The sequence below is a fragment of the Clarias gariepinus genome, chromosome 8 (genome assembly GCF_024256425.1).
Source record: "Clarias gariepinus isolate MV-2021 ecotype Netherlands chromosome 8, CGAR_prim_01v2, whole genome shotgun sequence".
Classification (NCBI taxonomy): Eukaryota; Metazoa; Chordata; class Actinopteri; order Siluriformes; family Clariidae; genus Clarias; species Clarias gariepinus.
The window spans coordinates 15,364,354-15,391,019 of NC_071107.1; the positions used below are offsets into that span (position 1 = coordinate 15,364,354).

Consider the following 26,666-nt stretch of genomic DNA (forward strand, 5'->3'; position numbering starts at 1 on the left):
GACAAATGTTTACTTCCCTGGAAGACTGTGGTGAAAAAGAAAAAAAAATTGTACAAGACATGGAGTAGATGACATGTCACCATGAGGCTTTTCCATTATTTGCTTGAGTAATCATAACAATACAACATACAGTACTTCCCCCGCAAGAGTTAATTGCACTATGGTGAGAACAGGCCAGTGAAAGCAATGTTGGGTTTTCCATGCAATGTCTCTCCATTTGCCTTTTTCGTTACGATATGAACAGGTTTTAATACTACCACGTCATATTTCAGGATTACTATCTGTGTGGATCCCTTGAGAAAACATGCTATTAGGGAGTCAGTAAGGAGACTGTGTCACTGAGCCAATAAAATATAATGACATACAAATAACATACACACTCACACATAAATTAAACCCAACAAATTGCCGTAATTATTAACAATTTTCAGTCTTGTGCTGCAAAACAGGAAAAATCTAAGGACGAACCAGCAGGAAGCAAGACAGACTTAAAGTTTGTCTGTGTTATGTCTGTATGATTCAGACGGAAGGTTAGAAGAGAGTGTGTGTGTGTGTGTGTGTGTGCATGTGTGTGTGTTAAAGAGAGGGAGGAAAGATGTGGTGGGTTGACAGCTAAGGATATTTGCATGCACACACGGTCGCACACGCAGTCACAGACGGTCACACATGCAAGGTGCAAGGGACTTATCAGCCAAGATAAGGCCTGGCTGGCCTTTTTACCTGGGGAATCCAGGTCTAATCTGAAAAAGACTGTCAGGAACAAAGAGAGACCGCTTCCTCCAGGATAGGGGAGCTAAAGTGAGGCCCAACTTTGCTCCTCAGGTTTATCTCCTGCCTTAATTTCGTTCGCACTTATTGTTCCCCTAATGCACACCTTGCGTGATGACCCCATCGCTTGTGGATACTGTCTCTCTTGTCCTGTCACTCTTTGATATGTACGAGAATAAATATTGACTTTTTTTCTTCTCTTTTTTTTTCATTCTTTGCAGATTTGACTTTGTCCAACATCATCAGTGAGGTCGTTTTTGCATGAAGTATTTAATCAATGAGCACAAACAGTTTTGCATCAGATAAATAATCTATTAAATAAGCAAATGGTGATTTATGGAACTACTGGTCAGTACAATGTTTACTAACCAAACAAAGCATTTGCATATAAAGCAATATCCTCACAATGAGATGAAACAGCAGTTACTCTGAGTTTTAAGCATCTGCTCGTACATACCTCAGATTAACACTATTCTCAAAAAGTAAACAGTCCTGTAAAGTCATTCATTGACAGATATTGTCTCAATGTTGCGGCACTTTGTTAGGAGACTCATTTAAAACACACACACACACACAAAAATGAAAGAAAAAAACCCTACTAAGATAACTGTCATTCAGGATGTGCATGAAGGATGTGACATATTGCTCATAAACAGAGTTGATAAAGCAGACCTGAGACTCCTATACCTCAGTCGGTGGCCACTGGATTTCCTTCACATCAAAAGAGCTCATAAGTCCTCACTCATATAAATATGCTATTTTCTTCCTGCCAGCATGATGTATCTAAAAAAAATCCTGCACCAAAAAAATGCCATATTAATGTCAAAAGAGATATAATGATTTCAATCCATCAGATTGCCTGATGTCAGAACGCATGCGTCTTAGGAGCGGGCTGATTAGAGATTTCCCATCAATGTCCAAGGTGGAAAGAAGATAAGCCTCTTCTAGAGGAAGCTAAGGGCCATGAGAGTTTTAGCAACTTTACCATCATCCGCTTTTTGGCACGGTTCCTAGCCGAGGTCATTTCGTTATATGGAACTAAAAGATGAAGCAGGTGTAAACAGATTTTTTAAACCAAAACAAATGCACTGTTTGGAATATGTGTGTTTGTGTGTACAGTATGTGGGTGGGTGGTTATGTGCTTGTGTGTTCCCTTTTCTCCCTTGAGTCTGCTATACAGCATCAGTGTTTAATGAAGGAACCAGTGGAGGTCAGGAAGACACGAGGGCACCAGCTGTCCAGCCCAGAAAGTGGTGCAAACGCTGCCTCCATTTTAAGGGTCATTAATTACTCAGAGAGGGATTATTCTGCATAGCATCCTCTCATGCTTCCTCATCCCTGTCACCGCTTAACAGGTTCAAGCTCCGATGCATCAAATTCAAGATAAAATCTCCAATAACAATTAAGCCGGAAACACGCAAATTGCTGAAGAAGAAAAAAGATGGTCAATACCTATTACTGCCTCGGAATACTAAATGAACAAGTCACCCTTTTTTTCTGTTCTTTTTTTTTTTTTTTTTTTTTGCAGCACAAATAATAACCAATGGGACCCCAGATATAACTCATGTAAGGAGTCCCACAAAACCAGCTGCATGTTTTAAAAGAAAAGCACAACACCATCAGTTTTTGTGTATAGATGTTTATCGGCATGCTACGTACAGTATATGGTTTAATCACTAAATCAAGCAAGATTTAAATGGTTGTTACAACTTCCTTGTTTTTGTCTTCAAATTGGGGTTGCATACTGTGCGTAGACAAGATTAATAATATCTCCCTTTTAAGCTCAAGTTCCCTGGACACAGTGGTGGGTTCACACATACTGTATATCCTTAAACAGAGGCCTTTCCATTCGTTTCACTGCAGTTGCTGAATTATTTATAGTATTTTATGAATTATATCCTATAAGGGAGTAAAATCACTTCAAGACCATAAAAATCCATATTCGAATGAAATTTACTTATACAAAATCTGACCTCTCCATGTTTACAAGCACACCCTAAGCTTTTCAGTATTTATTATTGTTGGGTTATGTTCATGTTACCAGCCTGTAGTAAGTGACACAAATCAGATTTTTTTTTTTCCATAATGTGACACATACCTGATTTTTGGAGCCGAACACACAAATATGATGTCTTTTAACCTGAACCCGAGTCACTTTTGTAGGTGGTCCAAGATCAGATATCTGATCAAGGATCATGCGATTAAAATAAAAATGAAAATGGCCAGATTGAAACTGGTAGGAAAAAAAAGTGTAGGCCGGTGACATCATTCGGCAGCACTGGCTGCATGGGGATTTTATAGCAGTCCTTGCAAACCTGCAAACCTGAGGCATCTAGCTTTCTGTAATCTTTTGTACCTTAACAAATACAGCCAACTACAACTGCTTGCCATCCTCCAGACAAACATATTTTTTTGCAAAAATTGCATCCATTGTTTGAAATTAATTAGTGCTCGCACAAATATCATGTGTTGGAACACAGATGGTGCAGGCAAAGTCATATCGATGAGCGCATGCTTGCTGTTTCAGAGGACAGACAGTCAGATAAAAGTCACTTGTAGTTGTGAACTGTCATGACATGCAAATTTTCTTTCTGGACAGGGTCTGGAATATCAGTCGATATAGTTTGGGAGGTTAGTGAAGTTGGTTTGGAAGATCATTGGACAGATGGGTGGATACCCATTTGGGTGATTAGTAAATAGGATTTGGGGTATCGGTGGATAGGGATTAGGAGATCAGTGGATAGGAATTGGGATGTCAAGTAGACATGGTAGGTGAGATCAATTGACAAGGATTGGGTGATCAGTGGTTAAGTTTTAGGAGATCAGCAGATAAGGGATCGTGAGATCAGTGAAAAGGGTTTGTGAGATCAGTGAAAAGGGTTGATAAGGTCAGTAGATTTTTGGTAGGTTTTGGAGATCATTATCTCTCTGCATGAACACCTCTAGACAGCAAATAGGATTACAATTACTGTAACTTCAGCAGTGGTTGAAGATCACTATGGGGATTGATTCAGTGGGTCATTGCCCAGGCTTTCATGTTGGTCCACAGACACCTTTCCCTCTTCAACCAAAAGCAACACGAACACACATACTCACATACATACACACAGACAGTTGCACAGGAGGGCACCACGTACATGTTCCATTATTCATCCTTTCTCTCTGGCTGCTGACAGTCCATCTCAGGTGACACTCCTCAGTGGTTCTCCTGCTGACTTCCAGTAGTAGGCAGCAATTTGCGTAGTACACAATATACACAGGTATAATGGTTAACTGGTACAGAAATGCCACATCACACCAAGCACTATTCACTGTTGTGATATGAAATGTGACATTGTACAGTAGTTTATGGATTTGATTAATTTTCATTTATGTTTGTTGGTTCTGGTTGTATGCAAACAAAGTAAACATCTCTAGTTTATATTGTTTACATTTATGTCCAAGAATCAATCATTATGATGATGTTTAAGTAGCATGTACATACAGTATGAATACACCCACGGTCTAACAGGAAATAATAAAATGTGAAAGACTAATGTTATAGAAAAAGGAACAGCTATTTATTTTTATCTCATTCATGAACACTGTTACACTAGGAAAAAAAACAGTATTAAAGTAATGCTTTATTCTGCTACAGAATACAGTTATTCCTAACCGTTGTAAGAAACTCCGAGAAATAAAGCAGGAACGACTTAAGACCTATTCTAATCTGCACCTAACTCTTATGTCTTAATTAAAAATGTAAATACCACCCTACTTCATAAAATCTCGAGTGACCTACATTAGAATTAATGATGTCGCTGGATAACGTGCAGGACGTCGGAGGAGATTCCCAATGAAAGAGAATTAGAAAGTAGCTGACCTAAATACCATCTTACCAGCAGAGGAATCATGTTATGCTAAGTAGGCCATAAAGGTACTTAAAGATTATGCAAAAAGACTCTTTTAATAGATGACATGAAGCAATGAAAGTCGGGCAAATCTCCTGGTACGGAGAAGGTTCCCACCCAGCTCGTCTATGTGTACGTTTAGAGCCACAGGGCACAAGGAGACATGTGAACGCTGAGCTGGGACAATATCAAACATGTCAAAATCTTATTCAGACATGAAATGTAAGGTGTGTAACCATGATCACGGTCTCAATTTAAGATGTGGTTAAATTACTACCTAGCCTGGGGTTCCCAAGTGGCGTGGAATAAAAGACTTCCAGGGCTCATGAATCTTATGTATGTACAGTATATATATATATATATATATATATATATATATATATATATATATATATATACAGTATATATCCTTTATCTTGAAGGAGAGTGATTTGTAAGTTTCAATGCAAGAGTTTCCATTTTAAAATGTCCTTAGTAAAATAATTCCTAAGTAGAAGTCATTCAAAAAGCAGGCTCATCTTATCCAAGGCCAGCGGCATGGCCGACTCACAGTCCCACGCACACATCCAGGCACCAAGCCAAAGGGGCAGTGGTGAGGCCCGGGCGGAATCCGTGCACCATGAGCCCTGACTTTTACGACTTCATTATTTTCCTTCCCCGCGACGTTTGCTTTCATTTGTGCAAGCTTCCATGTTGGCATAATGACTCCTCTATAAAAACGTTGCTTTAAAAGGGGCTTTGCATACTATCCCATTTTCTGTTGAATCCTTCAGCAAGCATATGGCAGGTAATCAGGTTGGCAATCACAGAGCCCATAATATGTGCAGCATGATTTCAGCATTGTGCTATTACCCATCTGGTTCTGCACACAGAGACATGAACCTTAGTGAGCGAGGTCAGCGCTTTCATGGCACTGCCACTTTCTCAAAAGCCCTCTCCTTCCCAGGACACATTATTTGTGATTTCTTCTGGACTCCTAGCCAAATCCTCTCTCTCTCTCTCTTTCTCTCTCTTTCTCTCTTCTCTTTCTTTCTCTCACTCACCCATTCATTCCTATTCCACCCCCCCTTCTCTCTCTCTCTCTCTCTCTCTCTCTCTCATAGTCGGATCAGTCCAGCCGAGTGTGTCTGGTGAGTGAGCAGCACTGATCCTGCTTTGACATTCACATTACAAACTTAAAAATTGTCAATGCTTTAAATGTATTAAATGTGTGCCAAGGTCCAGTGAGTTCTTTGTGAAGAGTTTGAGAATAAGTAATCATTTCATCCGTTGAAAAAAAAATAGAAGAAGAAAAGAGGCAGCAGCTGTGATGGGACATTTCAGAAATGTTCCTGCATTCTGAGCATGTGCAAAGAGAATGCAATAATAATGGTAATCAGCATTTATTGTATTAAGGTAACAAGCAAAGGTTATATAAGTCAATTCTATTTTTTTTGTTACTTTTGGAAAATGTACAGTGTTCATTTTGAAGACTAAATGGTTTTAGTCTTTATTTAATTTTTTTTCTATCCAATAATCTGCTCATATTTACTTTTTAAACTGCAAGAGATCTTGCATAGTAATGTTATCGACCAAAGACACATAACGTATCATAATGATGACAAGCTTATCATCAATAGCTTCTGTGCTCACTAACATGTTAGCCGCTCTCGAATTGATAACATAAATTTAATGTTATACTGCATTCTTGTTTACCTCGAGTGAATGCAACCACAAGTGAATGCAATTCCTGAAACCTTCACAGCATCAGAATTTCTACTGCCTTGCAGACTGACCTTACTAATTGAATAAATCTAACAGAGCAAATTAATGTCAGCTATGTGAAGCCACTTTAACTCAAGCAGGAATGATTAGAGTATTAGCATCAAGCATCCAGAATTCATCTAGTCATTTTTTAAAAAGGAGAGAGAGTTGCGTAAGGCTGTTATTCAAAATATCTCCCGATTCACCACCCTCCGACAGCATTGTAGCCTCTTGTTGCTCTTGTGATACTTTTTGCAATTAAACTAGTTATAAACAAAATACCAACCGTCCTAGTGACACCACATTGTCTGTACTCACTGCATCACTATTTATCAATCAAAGGCATTTTAGTGCCTTAGACATTGTCACTTGAAATACTTAAAAAAAAAATATTTTTTTTTTTAAATACGGTCTAACAATATGTTATTTAATTATTACAGTCTGCAAAATACATTTTAAATTATTGTTGATGAACATTAGTATGCATGAATAAAACCAAACTAAAATGTTTTGAGATTTTGGTTACCTAAAACTAGACTAAAATTAACAATTATGAAAAGACTAAAATGTGACTATAATAAATGTATATTTTAGAATAGGACCAAATCTACATTAAAAAAAGCTGCAAAAAATTAACACTGGTAATAAACAATATCCGAAAAATAGATAGGAAAAAAATATGCATCTGTGTTTCTAAACCAAATTTTTTTGACAATAAGGACATACAATATTCATTTATTGCAAGAAATATTTAAAAAGGTAAATAAATATCAAATGCTTTTGTGGTTTATATTAGATCATTCACAGGAAAAACTTACACAGTAAGTATTTAATGTATCTTTTTATCTTGAATCTTACAAAAATTCCAGAATATCACTTACTATTTATTGAATTATTTATACATTCATAGAGATAAATTAATAGGCGAATGCAAAACAAATCAAAACAAATCACTGATCATTTGATTGAGAACTCAAATAAAAGATTTTTTGTTGCTATTGATCAGATGTTGCACTGACACAGTGGATAGCATTAGTACAGCAGGTTCACACACTACTAAGGCCTGCAATGATTTGCTGCCAACCTGCAACATATGTGTTAATTAGTCCTGTATGTAATCACATAGTTAATTTGCTTGGCAAGCCTACAAATATGCTAAAAAGACTACATATATTAGTACTGTAGGACATTAATCGTCTTCATAGCTATAACCCCTTGTAGCACTTGTAGTACTAATCTGAATGCTAATCTAGATGTATTAACAATGTCTTTTCCAGGAAAAATATTATTTTTAACTTTTGAAATCACATAGTTAATAGTTAAGGTAAATATAAGATACAAGCAATTATAGAGGTTTGCATAAAATGTGCATGCCTGTCACTACTGTAAATTACTAACCAACAGTTAAACAATAACTTAATAATAAATTCAGCATTAAAAGCAGGTTAGGTTGCACATAAGGTCAGTAAACGAGAGTGAATGCGTCTGGAATCAAGCAGTAGTGCTTAAATAACAATAACCTCAGAGCGACCGGTAAGATATTCAACATTTGTCTGGACTACTTTAGTATGATGTGTATAAAAACATGCGGTTACACCTCTTATCACCCATAACACGGGAAGGGACTGATCCTTTTAAGCAGAATGACAAGTGGAGTAGCATCCACCATTTGAATGACTTTTATTGGGCTTTAAAATTACTGAAGAGGTGAAAGGGTCAAGAGGGAGAGCTTACAGGAGAGCTGGGGAAAAAAATTCATTTTTCCTGGCAAAGAATAACAGACTCTGTGTCGGTGCCATAAACACAAACTGAACACAAAAGACATTTCAAGTCAGCATAAAATACAGTAGGCTCTATGGGCCAAGACAAAAGCGGCTGGAAGATAAAGGCTTCATTGACAAGCTGAGCACTGAAGACAACTTAACCCTGGATCTGGCAGCATGCATGGAAGCAATTATTTCCACCTCTGAGTCTGCTTAGGATGAGCCCCTTGCATTTTTGTAGTACAGTTCTTCATTGCTTCGACTCCCACATACTACTGTGTGCGTTTCTGAAAATTTGACTTGTAGTGAGGGAAGGAAAGGGGAAGAGTGGGAGTGAAAAGGGAAAAAAATGTGTTACTTGGTACTAAGGGTATGACGGTTTACTGATATGACAGTAAGGATGACTGTCTCTCTCGCTCTCTCTCTAGCAAAGGGAACTCCAGTTAATATCATTTAAAATGGTATCACATACTGTATAGTACAATTTACTGTGTGTATAGTACAATTTATGAGTGTATATTACAAACACAGGCCACAAAAAAAATATATATGGTCGATTTTCATGTAGGTCCATGTAGGTCACTTAAGATTTTTGATTTCTTTCATTAAATCCATTAAAACCATTAAACTGGCAATAAGCCACCATGTTAAAACTAGATTCATCTTAGATATTTGTTATATAAATAAAATTGACAAAATGCCCCAAAAAATTGTTCATAGCTGATTTATTTACAGACTTTGGTACCCACCCTACTGCTACAATGTTATTCATAAAAAATTTAAAACACTTCAAAATGATTACAATTTCAAAAAGCATGTAACCAGCTTTCACAATTTTGAGTATAAGAATTCAGTATATACAGTACTGTACAGTATGTATAAGAATGTATAAGAATAATTATATAAGAATATATATAAATTATTATTATTATTATTATTATTATTATTATAGAAGTAAATTATATAAAATAGAAAATTATAGAAAATTATATAAGAAGTATAATAACTTATAAGAATACCTTATGTATATTTCAGTGCAAACAATATACATACAGTGGGGCAAAAAAGTATTTAGTCAGCCACCAATTGTGCAAGTTCTTCCATTTAAAAAGATCAGAGAGGCCTGTAATTTTCATCATAGGTACTGTACTGTATACCTCAACTATGAGAGACAAAATAAGAAAAAAAAAATCCAGAAAATCCCATTGTAGGATTTTTTAAGAATTTGTTTGCAAATTATGGTGGAAAATAAGTATTCGGTCACCCACAAACCACAAGATTTCTGGCTCTCACAGGCCTGTAACTTCTTGCTCTGTCCTCCACTCATTACCTGTATTAATAGCATCTGTTTGAACTCGTTATCAGTATAAAAGACACCTGTCCACAACCTCAAACAGTCACACTCCAAACTCCACTATGGCCAAGACAAAAAAGCTGTCAAAGGACACCAGAAACAAAATTGTAGACCTGCACCAGGCTGGGAAGACTGATCTGCAATAGGTAAGCAGCTTGGTGTAAAGAAATCAACTGTGGGAGCAATTATAAGAAAATAGAACCTGGGACCAAAGTAACAAAGGCTACCATCAGTAACATACTGCGCAGCACAAATCCTGCAGTGCCAAACGTGTCCCCCTGCTTAAGCCAGTACATGTCCAGGCCCATCTGAAGTTTGCTAGAGAGCATTTGGATGATCCAGAAGAGGATTGGGAGAATGTCACATGGTCAGATGAAACCAAAATAGAATTTCGTGTTTGGAGGAGAAAGAATGCTGAGTTGCATCCAAAGAACATCATACCTACTGTGAAGCATGGGGGTGGAAACATCATGCTTTGGGGCTGTTTTTCTGCAAAGGGACCAGGACGACTGATCCATTTAAAGAAAAGAATCCATTAGGGCCATGTATCGTGAGATTTTAAGTAAAACCTCCATCCATCAGCAAGTTCATTAAAGATGAACGTGGCTGGGTCTTTCAGCATGACAATGATCCCAAACACACCGCCCAGGCAACGAAGGAGTCCTGGAGTGGCCTAGCCAGTCTCCAGATCTCAACCCCATAAAAAAATCTTTGGAGGGAGTTGGAAGTCTGTGTTGCCCAGCGACAGCCCCAAAACATCACTGCTGTAGAGGAGATCTGCATGGAGGAATGGGCCAAAATACCAGCAACAGTGTGTGAAAACCTTGTGAAGACTTACAGAAAAAGTTTGTTATTGCCAACAAAGTGTATATAACAAAGTATTAGGACGAAATTTTGTTATTGACCAAATACTTATTGTCCACCATAATTTGCAAATAAATTCTTTAAAATCATACAATGTGATTTTCTGGACTTTTTTTTCTTATTTTGTCTCTCCAGGTTTGAGGTATACCTATGATGAAAATTACAGGCATCTCTTATCTTTTTAAGTAGGAGAACTTGCACAATTTGTGGCTGACTAAATACTTTTTTGCCCCATTGTACAGTTGACTTTACATAGAACAACAACACAGAGCATTGAACTGGCTGCTTATTTATTCAAGAACAAAAAAAGAAGCAAAGAACAAACAAAAATACATAGCATCACTCTCACTATTACCACCTTATATTTATAATGTAAACTGTCACACGCTGTAGCCTGTTATTTGAAATCAACAGCTAACATCCTAGCAGTATTACTAACACATATAAAATAAAAAATAATTTAAAAAAATTGAAGGCACTCTGGATAAGAGCGTCTGCCAAATGACTAAATGTGAATATGTGTGAAATGTGAACATGCATTCATAATCTACTATTTTAATCATTTTATTCGGTTTATGATAACGATAATTCATAATCTAATTTACCAAGTTCATACAGGCAGTGGCATCATCTGCTTTTTATCTTATCAGCATCCCAAAGTGTAAACAACAAATGCACACCAAATCTTCAGTAAAGACTGAATCTCTGATTATAACCCTCTATCTGAGCACAGATGATGTGGAATATATTACAATGCAGTAAAAGTTATCTCTCTCATCAAACACACATACACACATACACACACACACACACACACACACACACACACACACACACACTTTCTCTCTCTCTCTCTCTCTCTCTGTCTGTCTGCCTGCTGAAGGTCTTGTTTGTACAACTCTCAGCCGAAATCTATTATTACTTCCTAAACTGACGAATCATTTCCACAAATACACACTTCCCCTCATGCTCCGCTGATAAGATAAATAGTGAAGTCGACTGAGGACAAACACGGAGGTAAGACGATCACATTTCAATATGCAAAGCATCTCTGTTTGAATGTCCATTTAAAAAGACTGGAAAGAAAAATAGCACTAGAGATAGCAGCAATCCAAAACCCAGGACTGGTATAAGGCTGATACCAACAATGTTCGAGCGGGTCAGATCATATGGCCAGGGTGGCATCTTGCTGGGGGCAGAACGGCAACGCATGTGCAATTGCTTTTCTAATATCATTTGTAATCTTTTATGTTATCCTGTGGGTGAATTTACTCTGCTGGCACTTTGCTGGATTCTAGTCAGGCTACTTACTGGGACAACCTCTCAATACCATCAAAACAATACTTCAGGTCTCTCCTGGAAGCCTGGGGTAAAATCTCTAAATTTGTACACCTTAACTGGGAGTGGGTAATGTCCTGCTGTTAGTCAAATAAAGAAAAAAATATATACCAGGTGACTTATGAATGAGTTTCGTTCCGGGACCATGTTCGTAAGTCGGATTCGTTTGGAAGTTGGATTCATTCGGAAGTCCGACAAAATGAGTCCTACTGTATACACCGTTGACACAAATATACACAGGTTTGGTGTTTTGGTTACATGTTATACTCTTAAGAGACTGTGCCTCCAAATTGGGAGGGAAATCACAGCAGGGTCAGCTGACCCTGTTTACTAGGAGCCCAGTTAAACATTACTGGATTTTTACTGGACTATGAAATGGCACATATATGGCACATATGGCACAAAATAATTAAGTTAATTAACAATAGTTAGTTGTTATTATTATGTTATGATATTTAAGTCACAGAGGTCAGCTGTTCTGGGATAGTTCTTCCAAGAACACTATTGTCAAGTGCATTTGCAAAACCCATCAAGCACCATGATGAAACTGGCTCTAATAAAGACCTTCTCAGAAAAGCAAGGTTAAACATACTGTACCTTTGCTGCAGCGCAGAAGTTCATTTAGAGTTACCAGCCTCAGAAATCACCAATTAACAGCACCTCAGATTGGAGCTGTTAGAAAGGCTTTACAGAGCATAAATACTGTAGCAGTCACATCTCAATATCAACTATTCAAAGCAAAATATCATATATTTTGAATGCCTTCAGCATCATTTTACAATGCACTGTAAAAAAATAAAATAAAATCAGGAAAGACCATGGAATTGGAAGACGTGTCCAAACATTTAACTGGAAGTATGATAGTATTCGCCTATGGTTATATATATAGTTAAACTTCTCACTTTAGATCTATTAATATAATTTATTCGATTAAATGTCTAAAATAAGAGGATCCAAATAATTTAAAAAAGTTTTGACTATTCAGTCAGCTACCTAATACTCATACCTACAGTAATACTAGCACTTTATAAATTCTGTGAATATCCATAATGTTTTAGAAAAGGGTATTGCGATACATTTTAGTATGATAACAATATCATATAGCACCGCACTATGGAGTGATGGAGTCAAAAATATTTTTTATTTATCTTCTAGAAGAGAGAGCAAAAAAGTGTGGTAGATGAGGGGTTTGCTATTTCTACATACCGTAACTTAAGTCCGCTATGCGGACATTTAACAACCTTCAGTGTAACTAAAAAATGGGCAAAAGGAGCAGTGTTCTGGTCCAAATTAATAACTATCATTGCTGACAAATTGGTATAAGTGTGCTAGCAAAATCAACTGCTGAAAAAATTTTATTATTCTTTCCCATTTCTTGGTCTTAGATATACAGTAAATGGCATCACTAAACATAAACAAAAAAGTACATTGTACTTAAGTATATACAGTACTGCATTATGATTTCATACAATATATTTTTTTAGAAATATAATAAATTTTATGCAACCGTCTAAAAAATACAACATTCCCGTATATTTCCCTAATAAACCACTGTCTAGGCTGATCCACTTAAGAATGTAAATTTATTACATAACTGTTGAACTTGATAATTGTGCCGTCATGATTTTTTATGAACAATAATGCTTTGCGAGATATAATGTGAGCGTAGGTCTTTGCAGCACAACCAGGAATAAGTGAGAGTGTAAAAGCTACGATCCCAGTGGAGTCGTGCAGCGCAGCACTTAGCTCATCCCTCTTGCCATGCTCCTGGGGCAACTTTAATAGCCAATAAGAGAGGTCATAATTAATACCCCAATACAGGCACTAATAAACAATTCCAAATTGCCACCATAATCAGATGATGCAAACATCTACGAGTTACAAAAGTTCACAGCCACAACTGACAATTTCTTAATTGTATTCAGTCATTCATGGAAATTTTATTAACATGGAGCTGATGTATCCTGCCCTTCCTCTGTCACAACACCAGGGATCTAATTTCATTATTTTCCACAAGATTTGCTTGACTACTGCCACGATTCTAATGCTGCGCCAGTCCAGATGTTTATGCTATTTAAATTAGAAGGCAAGGCCTGTTGGGTAAACATAATTAAAGAAAGTTAAGATTTTTTTTCCTTGCCCTCTCTTTGTCTCTCAGCACAAACCCCTCCCCCCCCTCGCAAGTTTACTTCATTAGACAACTTTCAATTAACATGAGATGCCACATGGTCCTCCTGTATCGCGTAGGCCTCCACAGATCTGTGCTTGGCTCAGGGTGCCGTGAAGGAGCCTTACGCACATCAGCGCACACCGAACACTGGCACAACAAAAAGTGCTAGACAGGCAGGGGTGAAGGTAAGACCAAGGCCAAGGAAGGAGATTTGATATGAAGTGTGTGATGCGTAGCACACCACTGCCATGTTTGCAGTCATGTAAAACGCAAGCATTCCTAAGCCTCGCCCTGCAGGACTTGTTAAGCATGACCTGTCTAAAACTAACTAGGAGAAGTAATGCATGGACACTGGACAGTGATGCAGCTCATAAGGAAGTAATCATCAATCGTTATTCCCAAGAGGACGCGCACGGTATTCTGCATTCTGCCACTGAAGCAGCTTAGGTAGTGGAGATGAATTCTAACGGAGGTAACTTGTGAACTCACAGTGTGCATGTGTTTAAAAGTATCATCAAGGTCCAGGCCAGTGATGAGAGCATTATTTCTGCAGTTTTATGAATACTAAGCAGCTGGCCGAACTCTCTATGTGTGTGTGTGTGGGTGCATACAAAAAGAGTGGGAAATTATATCACTCATGTCAAAGTGCTAATAGGCCCGGCCTCACTCCAAATTTAATTTTGTAAGCTGCTGTTCTTGATTTTACCCCCCCCCCCCCTCCCCTTTTTAAGATCAGCAGCTAACAAATTAAAGGCAATATCACAGACAGTGTAATACAAGAGGTCATTACAAGATTATGTAAACTCTAGACTTGCATTTCCATTCTGCCTTCATTTACATGTCCATTATTTTGGCAGAAATTAGTGTGTGATTAGAAAGCGCAGTAGCCTTTTCTCTTCACTGACAGATCTGGGCACACTGCAGTAGAGAAACTGGCCATTTGTGGTGGGGATTTATAGAATTATGCCATCATTTGTTGTTTTTGTCGGCGTGATTGCAGCAACGCCTCAGTCATAAAACCTAATCATTCTGTTCTGTTTCTCCCACCGTGGCCCAAACCATTCATTTCTCACATTTTCTATAAACAGCCACATCAGGGGAAAAGACGAAGAAAAAACGGCCCGAGCAGCATTATGCCAGGACCATACATCCGTTTATAAGTATGCAGCGCATGAAGCGTTCGCCATACTTTAGTGCACAGGAGCCGAGTAGCTGTCAAAATTACAACAGGCATCTCAAGTAATTATGCAGATTTATGCAAAACATTAACAAGAAGAATTAAATGCACAAATGAGGTGGCTACACTTGAATTGTTAAGATTATGAATAATTACCATGAATCTTTTTTGCTCTTAATATAACTTGTTTTTGATAAACAAAGCCTTAATTATCAGAATACTTCTGAGGATATCGGTGACCTTCATTAATCTTACAAAACAAGTCTCTGGTGAGCACCAGCGGAGCAGGCCTGCTCCCCGAGAACACAAACAACAGGAGATGCGTTATGCTAACTAGCCACTTCAGAGAGTCGAGCGTGTGGCCAGGTATATCTTACAGCTAAGCCACGGATGCACGATCATGCCGAGCGACTAAGCCTTTCCATCTGGGACTCCCCATTCTGGCGACTCATTAATTACAATCATATTTCTCATCACCTTCTCCCTTCCCTCCTCAACAGGAGAGATATCCTTTCTTCACCTGATTCTGCCACAAGAATAATTGTTAGACCGTCTTGATTCTTGTCTTTTCTGAGTGCTGTTTGATTACTGTACGGCGAATTCCACCTGGCTGGGAAACCTTCGCGCGCTCTTCGTGCACTGCCCTCGGTATTGATTGTCACAGCGGCTTGTCAATCAACGTGTAGCCTCCACGCTCCTCTTCCTCCTACACAGTCTCTCGGTACAGACTGAGGGTCCATCAATCCAACCTCTAGCACTCCACTCGTCCTCGGCACATTCGTCCTCGCTCCACCCCTCCATCTGTCCCTTAAATACAGTGCTCCTGCTTTCCGGGCACAGAGAATGGAACAGATGAGAACAGGCTCCAGAAATGAACAACCATTGGACAGGAGTGTCCTGGTAAAATAACAATGTGCATCAAGGTCTGCTTGATGATTGTTTGTGCTGCATTCATATTGAGACACTGCATCTCAGTTTTTATTTTCTTAATATCTCCTTGTACTTCCTGTCTGGGAGGAATAGCTGAACAGACTTTTTTGTTTAGTGTCATTCTTCTTCTCCTTGCAGAATGCAGATGCTCTCTGCCAAGGTGTCAAGCCTTGACACTTTGAAAACTAGAATTAATATACAGCGCAGCTTTTGAGAGCAAGGGAGAGAGACAGAGAGAGAAGCTTAAGATGCTAATGCTAATATTGTACTGGGCAGTAGGTTAGGTGTCCACACTTCAGAGCGTATAGAAGAATGAGAGCGGAACAAAGCCCACTCATTCTTTTTGTTATGATAATGTCGCTAGTGCACCTAGTATGCACTTGGGAGAGTAGAAAGCTGTGAGAGGTTGTTTAGCATGCTGAGGTGTGTGACACACACGCTCACACTGCTGGTGCAGTGCTCCCTAACCCTCGCCTCCCTGCCTTTCTCTTTCTACAATGACACACGACAGCTACTGTAGGCAACAACAAACTACGAACTGAACAATAATACTGTATGTTACATCTGTGCAACATATCATTCCTCAAACGATATTATCCACCATTTCCTCAGAAAATTACAAATACATGTGGCACGACGATTACCATTTATTATGATATAATAATAAAGACCATTGCCTTTGTGTATTGATCTGGACAAACACTATAATTCAGGCAGTACGGCACAGACAGATGCAGCCCATAGCCTCCGTTTGGTTTACTGCTCCTCTTCTCAACATCAATGCTGCAATATTGGACAACTTTGCGTAAAAAAGATGGTTGCTGTTAACCTGTTAAGTAGTTCCAGATTTACTGAGTCTATTTCTACATGTTCCTTTTGCGAATCAATAGGTGAGTGGGGCTTCTTCTACTGCAGAAATCTGTTCATTTTCCACACACACATCAATACCACAACCCCATAGTTCATTCCTTTTCATCCTCATGCTCAGTTTTAGGCGATTTTTAATAGGACTAGTCTTCGGTTCAGAGACATTTCCCACAAGGCGCATAGGCTTTAAAGTTATTTTAGGCTGTGGGCTTAGACTATGGAGGTGCGATTTTGTGGGAAGAACTGACCCATAGACTAAAGCGCAGCCTGATCTGGGTAACCCACACACCCCACGGGTCACGCCATGCCCGTTACACAGGCACAAAACTTGGCATCACATCTCCATGAGTGATCCAAGGTGCACGCAGGAAAACTTGCACGGGGAAGCAGGGTACTTTTTTTGGATATACATGAACACCATGCACTATTGTTTTGTTCGTTATGTTTATAGGGAATGGCAAAAAAATATTTTCTTGTTGGCGTGCTCTTATGAGGATCCATGTTGGTCGGGAATGTGTTTGTGGATGGGCAATAAAGCAGCGCTCAGGCTGAGCCCATTATTATTCCGCTAATGAAATTGAGATAGTCGTTTAATTTGCTGTGTGTCGGTGTGTGAGCGGAGCCTGCTGTTTTCTGGTTCAGCATGGTGCAGAGAGGAAATCCGCTCTCACGCTGCCTTCAGCCTCGGCCCAGAGTCTCGGCGTCTGACCCTAAGGCTCGCAGGCAAACAGATGTCCCCTCAGGCCCCCATAAGGCCTCTTTAATTATCCCTCTCTCGCCTCCCTAATAAAACATTAAGTCGGCTAATCGAATCGGATGCAGATGACCCGTACTTCCAGTGCAGTCCTTTCTCCACATGAAGACATATTGAAGCCCGACAACACGCACACGCAAACTTGCAGATTGTCCAAATAGCCATACCCCATCAGCCATCAGATGAATTAGAGGCAAGAATCAACAAACAGCTCGTTTTCAGACATGAGCAGAAACTAGATTAAAACCATCAGTCATTTGAAATATAAACCATCTGGCTATGCTTGATAGACGTTTCATACTTTTTATGGCTTCTGCCTCGATGAGTCATTATACAAACACAACAAACCCAAGTCTCAGCTTTTTCACAGATCTTACATTAAAATTCTCTTACAAGCAACTCTACTCATCTTTTTTTTCTTCTTCTTCTTCTTCCCAAATGAGGTTCAGAGTCTTAGATATTCCACATGCATTCGTGATACTGTGACCACGAGTGGCAGTGTGACAGGTGTGTGTTTTTTGTTTTTTTTGGGTCGTTGCTGTCGTGCCACGGTAGTTGTGCGAGCGAAGCAAGCACGCTGGAACCTGCTAGACTGACCTGCTAAGTGTGTTCTGCTCTCAATAACCGGTCCAAGTTAAAATTCATGTAAAACGCCTGCAACTCCCGATGCTTTTAAAAGCCACATCTGATAGTAGATAATGACAGAGATTTCAGAGCCATTATAGACGGCTATCAAATATTCCATTCTTTTTTTTTCACATTCAGATTTGTAAAACATCCGCAGAGAGGCTGCCACTGCTCGGTATCTGCACAACACAGAGAAAGATAAGACTGCCTGGAACCAGCTGAGGCTGTGACAAAGAAATAAGAACGTGCTTATGAAAATGAAACATACAAAAACGTATGACTGAGACTTTGAGTTTGCTAACTCGCACTCACCAATCTAAAGGTCAGCGTTTGAAGTAAACAAATGCAAAACAGCATCAAACATCCAGAATCTAAAATCTGGAATAAAGACCATATCTGACGTAAATAAATAAAGATTAAATTTAAAAAAATGACGCTTTTTTATTAGTTATGTCCATCATATAGGTAATGTAAGGGACCACCATACATAACTAGATCTATGGCAGCACAGCAATAATACTTGCATAGTACAGGAGTTGCATGTTGGTATGTGTACAGTGCTGGCACAAATGTATCAGGATGAGGGTGTACCTGGGTTTGAAGTTATTGGTGTTTTATGAGTTTTAAGAAATGGCTTTTTTTTAAAAAAGGCTGCTAATACAAGTCTTGAAAACAATGTGCTTAAAAAAATTCCTACAATCTAAAAAATGGCAGCTAATAGCAGTGTTTCTATTAGAAATAAATTATATTAAAAAATAAATAAATACATAATAATAATACATAAATTGAAATTTAATTAATGAATGAACAATTATTTTTTTTACTTCCCAGATGAAAACAGTAAAAAAAAAAAACATCCTGTGAACAACAGTCCTGTGATCAGAAAGTAAATAAATACAAGGCATATTTTTATTCAAAAAGCAAATTATAGATTTGTTCTAAACAACATGGAGAACAAGAAGAGAAGAAAAGAATATGAGAGGTTCAGCAGACACATATCAAAAAACTTGTCCGTAATGCGCAGGCATTCACCCATTGGACCAACAGCTTTCAATTTATTAGCATGACAAAAGACACAATCATTTTGGATATGCCTGAATGCTATTTTCATTAACTTTGCAATGATTTATTAACAAAAGTGTCAGGAATGTAATCAAAGCAGCAGGACTTGGCAAAATACTGAAACAGGAAAATAGAAAGAATTAAACAACATAAAACAAAAAGAATGCAATGAAAATCATAAGAAGAGGGCAAATAAGGAAAAAGAAATAAAACACAGAGAAGTGGTGTGGAGTTTATCTGGCATCATCAGGTGAACAACTCCATCTCTGACATGGTAGTAACAAAACTCTGCAATTAATACAGAAACATTTCATTTCTGTTTAATTACCCTGCAGCGAAAGTCAGCCAGAGGAAGCAATCCCATCATCAGCCAGGCCTGTATTAGCCATGACATACATGCACACACCCTGACATGTACACACATACACATGCCAGTGTATTGCATGGTATAAGCTCATGCCTTGAGTGAGGAAACAGGAGCCTATACAGGCCTTGTTGACAGTTACTTCCACTTATCATGTGGCTTGTCTGCTGTTTCTGTTGGTGGGGCAGATTTTTTTCCCCCTACACACAGTCCATATTTTTCTTACTCAAAGTTGCAAAAGCCCAACAGCGCTATTCCTGACATGATGATGGCAAGACCACACTGAAAATCATCAACTCTGCATTATTCTCCTCTTCAGTGCTAAAGATTGCCTGTGCTCACAAAGATCTCCGGCATTTACCTCCACTTCAACTTCTTGATGATATATTATCAAAGCTCTTTTTTTTCCCCCTCACAGTAGCAAGAATTACTTTCAACTTTGTGCAAAAATATTATTTTAAGAAGCCAAACGAAAGAGATAACTACACTATAAGAAAGAAAATATGACCCTAGTCAAGAGTTGCCAAAGAATAGTTAAACTCACAAAGCGAGAGAGTCCCCTACTTCACCGAGATTTCATCAATATTTCAGCTGACATAACAAACACTAGATTGTACAGAAAGTAAACTAGTTAAAAGACAGCACCTGTTGTGTAAGCTGGTTGCTTTAGCAAATTATGAAAGCCGTTTGATTACCAATTGGGGAGATTTGGGTAATAACAATAATAATGGAGGATCTGGCAACCACATACAACCGTCTGCAATTCTTTACAACAGTTGGTATTGCACAGACACTGGCATGATGGAGTGCGTCATACTGTGTGTACAGTAACATTCTGTTGTCTTTTTGGACAGTGTCCACTTTCAGGGATCACATTCAAATATACATAAAAAAAACAGTAGCGTCCCTCATATTCTGAAGAGAACACTTAGTATTTTACGGAATTAATCTCTATGTGCTGCATCTGTAGTGTAATTATCATTATCGTGGTCAAGATAACCAACATGTTTTTTCTGAACTGAGAACAAAACTGCAAATTCACTTTGCATGGAAGTCTACAAACACTCCAACAAGCACTTCAACAAACATAAGACAGACTGTCTTAAGAAAATAAGCAAGAAAATAAAATGTGCATGTATTTATGTATACTGTCGTGCTTAACATGCGTAATCAGGCACAAACGGCATAATTATATACTGTATGTGTGTGTATATACCGGTGACAAACAACCACGAATTCTGCCTTCTAAAAAGTAGATTCCCTAAAAGCACAAATGATACAAATTTTCAGATATATTTAAAAGTATTCTGCACAGATATGTTTACTGTACATGTATGATAATGTGGAAAAACAAATCTCACTGAGATAAAAAATTATTAAGGTTTGACCAGTGATGATCTTACATCTATAGTTAAGAAATATCTAATGCAAAAAAACTGTTAATGTGGTAAATATTAAGATGATTGTGATTATACAAGCAAGGCCTCAGGTCAAATCAGCTGTGCTGATATTCACTACAACAGTATAACTGTCAGTGTAATATTGCTTTTATATAAGAGATCTATAAACAGGAAATTAGCAATGAGTAGCTGCCATTTCAGACATTATGACCAAATGTTTTGTTTTATTTTTATAAATTAAATTATTTCTCAAACACACCACAGCTAGACAGAGCACTGTGTGACTGACAGTCGGAATGTAGACTAGTAACAGTTTAACATAAAGAACTATTTCTGACAGTGCAAATTTTATTTAGTAAATACAGATAAGTGGAGTCTTACAAACAGTATCTTTTTTTTAGAAATGCATAGAAATGTAAAAACAGTCAGTCTGCATACATAAGCCTAGACACCCTGGAAAGTTGCATGCCTTATTGAAATAGCTATGTGCTATAATAATCAATTCCATTTGTAATAGAAGTATAAACCTCAGGCTTCTACACACTATAATAAATTTCAGGTCAAAGAAAATGATTTCATATTTGATGATAATATTTGACAACCACTGAATCTGCTACAATAACATGAAAAGAAAAAAAGAAGGGAAAAAAATCATTGAGATTTTATTCAGAAGCCCTCCATCCATACTGCATGTGACCAGTATTGTTCAAGACCTGTCATTTATTTGCAAATGATGCTCTTAAATGATGGTGTGAAAAAATATTTTAAAAGCAAATAAAAGAATTAAAGAGTTACAAGCAAATCTATTTTGTAAGCTATTAAACAGTTTACTGATTAGTTATAAAAATATGAATGATGCGTTATAATTTCATTATTCATAAAAATATAAATTATTTTTAATATCAGTTGACTATCCTTTTTCAGTAATAATTAATTTAGTCAGTTATAATTCAGTTTATTTAGAATAAATTATGATCGGTTTATGCATGTTGTACGGATTCCAATCAATCAGTCAAAATCATCAAAACACACGTCAGACAGACAGACAGACAGACAGACAGACAGACAGATAGACAGACAGACAGACAGACAGACAGACAGACAGACAGATAGATAGATAGATAGATAGATAGATAGATAGATAGATAGATAGATAGATAGATATTTTTATAAGAGTACAAGTATTAAACTGTGTGCAAGTATTAAAATCAGCTAAAATATGGCACTTAACAAATAGCCTATGTATAAAACTGTAAATGTAAATATGAAAAAAGTAAAATAGAAATATAAGAAACTAATTATTTTTCCTAAAATAAGCAGCTGAGATATTGCATTGGACAATATTAAAATGCAATTTTTTCCCATTTCACTTTTGAAGAAAAGGAGTTAACAATACTTGTGGTTTAGACAAATGCAAAGGAGAAACATGATCAGGCTCAGCAAAGCCTTGAACACATCATAATTCGACCATGTGAAGGGTTGTTCCAGATCACCACACAAGATGAGATGAGGTTCATCATGGTAGTACTTTGAACTTCAAAGGAAAGCTAATCATTGTCAGGGACTGAGCATTGTGGTGGGTGGTAAAAAGATAAACCCTCGGTCTGCTTCAACATGTCTTAACCTGAGAACTTAAAGAGCTACTCACTAGCACTTGCAAGGCACCTGGAATGTCCAACTGGAATACACATCTCAGAAAGCTCAGACACCTAGCGGAACCCAGGACACAAAGCACGATCTTTAGATCAGCTATATGTGGTTACTGAAACAGTGAAAATATCTGCTGACCACCTAAACAACTTTTGTTAATTATGAGTGAATCTTCATTAAACCTTTTTTTTTCTCTCAGTACAGCAAAATGTGTGAAAAAATTTGTCTATTGCACACATGCAACCTGTTGCGATTGGTCTGAAAACCTGCTGAATTATTTATTTGAGCGATATCAATCATGAACCCAACTATTTGTCACTCAACAACAATGATACAGAAGACGGCCAAAATCCAAACTCGTCTTCATCCACGAGGTCGGCATGTCAGGAACGACCCTCGGCATGCAGTAGTCCTCTTCTATACCTTCAATTTGATGCGAAATAATCATTGAGGGATTACCAGAGAGACCGGTACAATTAGTGGAACATTAATCTAATTTATGTTTGAGAGATAAATATTCCTCTGCCTTCCCCAAGGACGAATGTCAGGGTGGTGTAGCATGGCTTGGAAAAGAAAGAAACGGCGGGGAAAAAACATGTACTCCTTATATATAGTCAATTTTTAGAGGAGCTTGTTCTGGCTAAGGTGCCTGATGAATGAGGTTCTGTTCTTCAGCTCTTTCAGGGAAAGAAAATAAGCTCAACATTGCAATTTAGTAAGCTGTATAAATCAGTTCGTGACCACAAATAATTCTGCAAGGAGAGAATTTATATGTTTAATTACAGTGTGCAGGTGCCAGGCTTGTCTTCCTCATTATTCTAAGATATATGAAACATTCTTAATACCATGTACAACAGCAGGACAAAAGGAAGACAAAGCAATTAGCTGGGCATTATTTAATAAGCTACTTCTACGGGATGCTCCACTTTGGCCTGGTACTTCATAACCTACATCTCATTTCACAATGAGAGCGTTCCAGATTACCTTAGAATGGTTGGCTGTGTTAATTGGTATTTACATTCGTCATTATACTAGTAATTACATGAGTTAGAGGTGGATCCTTTCATGTGGTGTTCCTGCTTGAGTACAGTAGGCTACACAAGGGAAGGGGATATTGTGGCCAAACAGTGGTGAACCTTACACAGAGGGTGGGTTTTTTTTTTTGCAGCGTTTGTGTTTGGAAAGGGGCAACCATTCAGTTCACACATCCTACCAGCATGGAACAAGCAAGGGGCAAAAAATAAATAAAATAAAATAATGAAAATGCAGACTAAAGATACTGCCCATCCACACAGGAGCCTGGAAGCAAATCAGCACGCCAGTGCAGGTGGCAGGAGGTTTAAATACCAAGCAGATAATGGTCACGAGAGAGCGAGAGCGAGTTAAAGAGCAGTGATGTGAAAGCCACATGTGAGCTAGGCTTCTCTTTTTTCACCACAGGCCACATGCCCTCACTGCACTCCTAGCCTGGAGATATTTAACCTGCCAGCACAGCCAGGCCCAGATCCTCTGTGTTTTCTAACTTTTCCTTCCTCTTGCTCTTTCTCTCTCACTGTTCCTGGAGTTTTTCAGTGATCCCTTCACATGAGGCAGGACCTTACCTCACTGCCAGCTTCCCTACAGCTGCTTGCACTTATACACATTCTGTATTAAGCTTGGCCTATGCTGCTTTGGCATTGTTTGGTAAGCAGGCAATAGTGAACCATGGGAATATCTTGGCTCGGCTGGCCACATGGCCATGCCCAGAATGACATGGCCTGCCTGGCCCAAGCCAGTCTCACCGGACTCATCTGGGCATCGCGCCGGACACAAGCCATTGCCTAAAATACTATATTTCACTCCAATATTACCAAAGCAAGAACGGATTTGCTATCCCGCTGCTAAAACCCAAAGGTCCTTTCAGACAAAATACATACCAGAGTTGTGATATGGTGTCTATAGTTGTTTATACAGGTGCACTGTTTTACTATAGCAGAAAGATTTAAGGAAACTTTACCCTAATGTGCTTAGCAATTGTGATGATAACATTTAGTCAATGTTGTATGACTGGTATTCTGATGTCACAGGGGACGTTGCTGTCGCAGTCAAGTTGATGTACTATATAATAAAGGAAATAATTTCAGCAAACGCAAAAATATATGCACCTGACAAAGGTCAAGTTTGAACTGAAAAAAAAAAAAAACATACAAGCGAGAGCAAATTCTAAAAAGCAATGCAGTTTATATGAAGCAGTTCCGCTCGATTACAGCAGAGACTCGATTCAGCTAATTACTGATCCATGATATGACATGCATGACAGCATTGATAGCAGTATTAATATGAAATTTGAAGATCATGTTTGAGAAGAAGTAAGAGATGAGGAAGGGAGAGAGCTACACAGACTAAAAGTGCTGCGGAATCAGTCTTAACACATAAAGATGAAGCAAAGCCTGAATCCAATAACAACATTTTGAACAGCAAATAAAAAAACTAACCTGTTTATAAAGAACTTAAAGAAACCTTGTCAGAGTTGTTCAGCCATTTAAAGCTTAATTATACATATATAAATCTAAACTCTGATAAGAGAAAGAGAAGGGGTTTGTAATACTATTTAAATTTTTAGGATTGATAGTGACCTCTAACTGAAGGTGAAATAAATATATGAGGGGTGTTCAAACCGGTCAAGCCAGGACTTTTAATTGTGCAGAATAACAGAAAAACAGTTATGGGTGTAAGAACTCTGGGATGGTTTCTCTATATAATCCCCTGCTACACTAATGCACTTATGCCAACATTACACTACAGTAGCTCTTGGATGCCATTCATTAAAGTGGAAAGTTTTCTCAGCACACCGAAAACATTATCGGACTGCCTGCTTCATGCATGAAATGCTAGCCTCCCAGGAACTCCTTTACAAAAACATGTAGAAATCACTTGGACCGCAGTCAGGACTAATTAATTTCCTGTAATGTGCAAGTGGTGTTTGTGAATGATTACGTGTACAGATCCCACAGAGAGATGCATCATTTTCCACAAGTTGATGATAAGTTATCCATTAACCGCACTGGGCTCTGAGCCACCTAGACTAGGTTCATCATTCATGGATGCATAGCCTTCATCAAAACGTTTGCACCATTCAAATATTTTACTGTGGTCAAGAATCATGTCACCATTTTGTGCTTGAATTTTTCCAAATTGCTTGTGTGCCTTGCAATGGAATGACATCCCATCCAGGGGAAATGTAAATGTCATCAGTAATCAGTTTTACACCTTCGTTTACAAGAAATTTAATTGCAAGTCCACGTTTGACTTGAACACCCCTTGTATTAATCTCCTAAAGATTTAATGTAGCATTTTTTATGAAGATCTATGTATACTAGAGAATGGGGTAAAAATAATTAGTTTGGTAATGCAATTCTTTGTATTGTAAATTATGTATCACCACATTGACTCCAACATCTAATATATATAACAATGGTCATTGTCACAAAGCAGCTTCACAAATTTAAAAGAAAATTATGAAAATGTAGGAGCAGGTAAACATATGTATAGAAGACGTGTAAAGAAGACATTCATATGTGTTTGCATTTTAGGCTGTAACATTGTTGTTCCTCTATAATCTCTATAATATATTTACACCTTTGCCAGAAAGCACAGCATAGGGGAAATAGCCAAATAGAGCCAAATAGAAAAGCTCAGGATTAATCCAGGGATCCTACTATAGCTGAAACAACGCGGCAAAAAAAAAGTTATTTAAGTTACTTACTGTACCTTGGTGTTTAAAATTTGATCTCTGAAATGATTAATTATACACATTTAAAGCTGAATTTATGAATAGCTTTGACTGAAGAATTCATGAAAGTGCTTCACATAAAGGTTTATTCACTTTTTGAACAACTGTGCTTAGACCTCCTTTATAAGTGAGCTTCAAGTAAACAGGTTTTCTTTTCATTCATCAATACAGGA

General features: G+C 37.9%; 1 long non-coding RNA gene across 1 annotated transcript in view; it reads right to left on the minus strand.

The window, feature by feature from the left end:
• LOC128529247 (uncharacterized) overlaps positions 1–26,666 on the minus strand; it is a 171,060-nt gene that overhangs the window by 123,088 nt on the left and 21,306 nt on the right. The window lies entirely within an intron of this gene.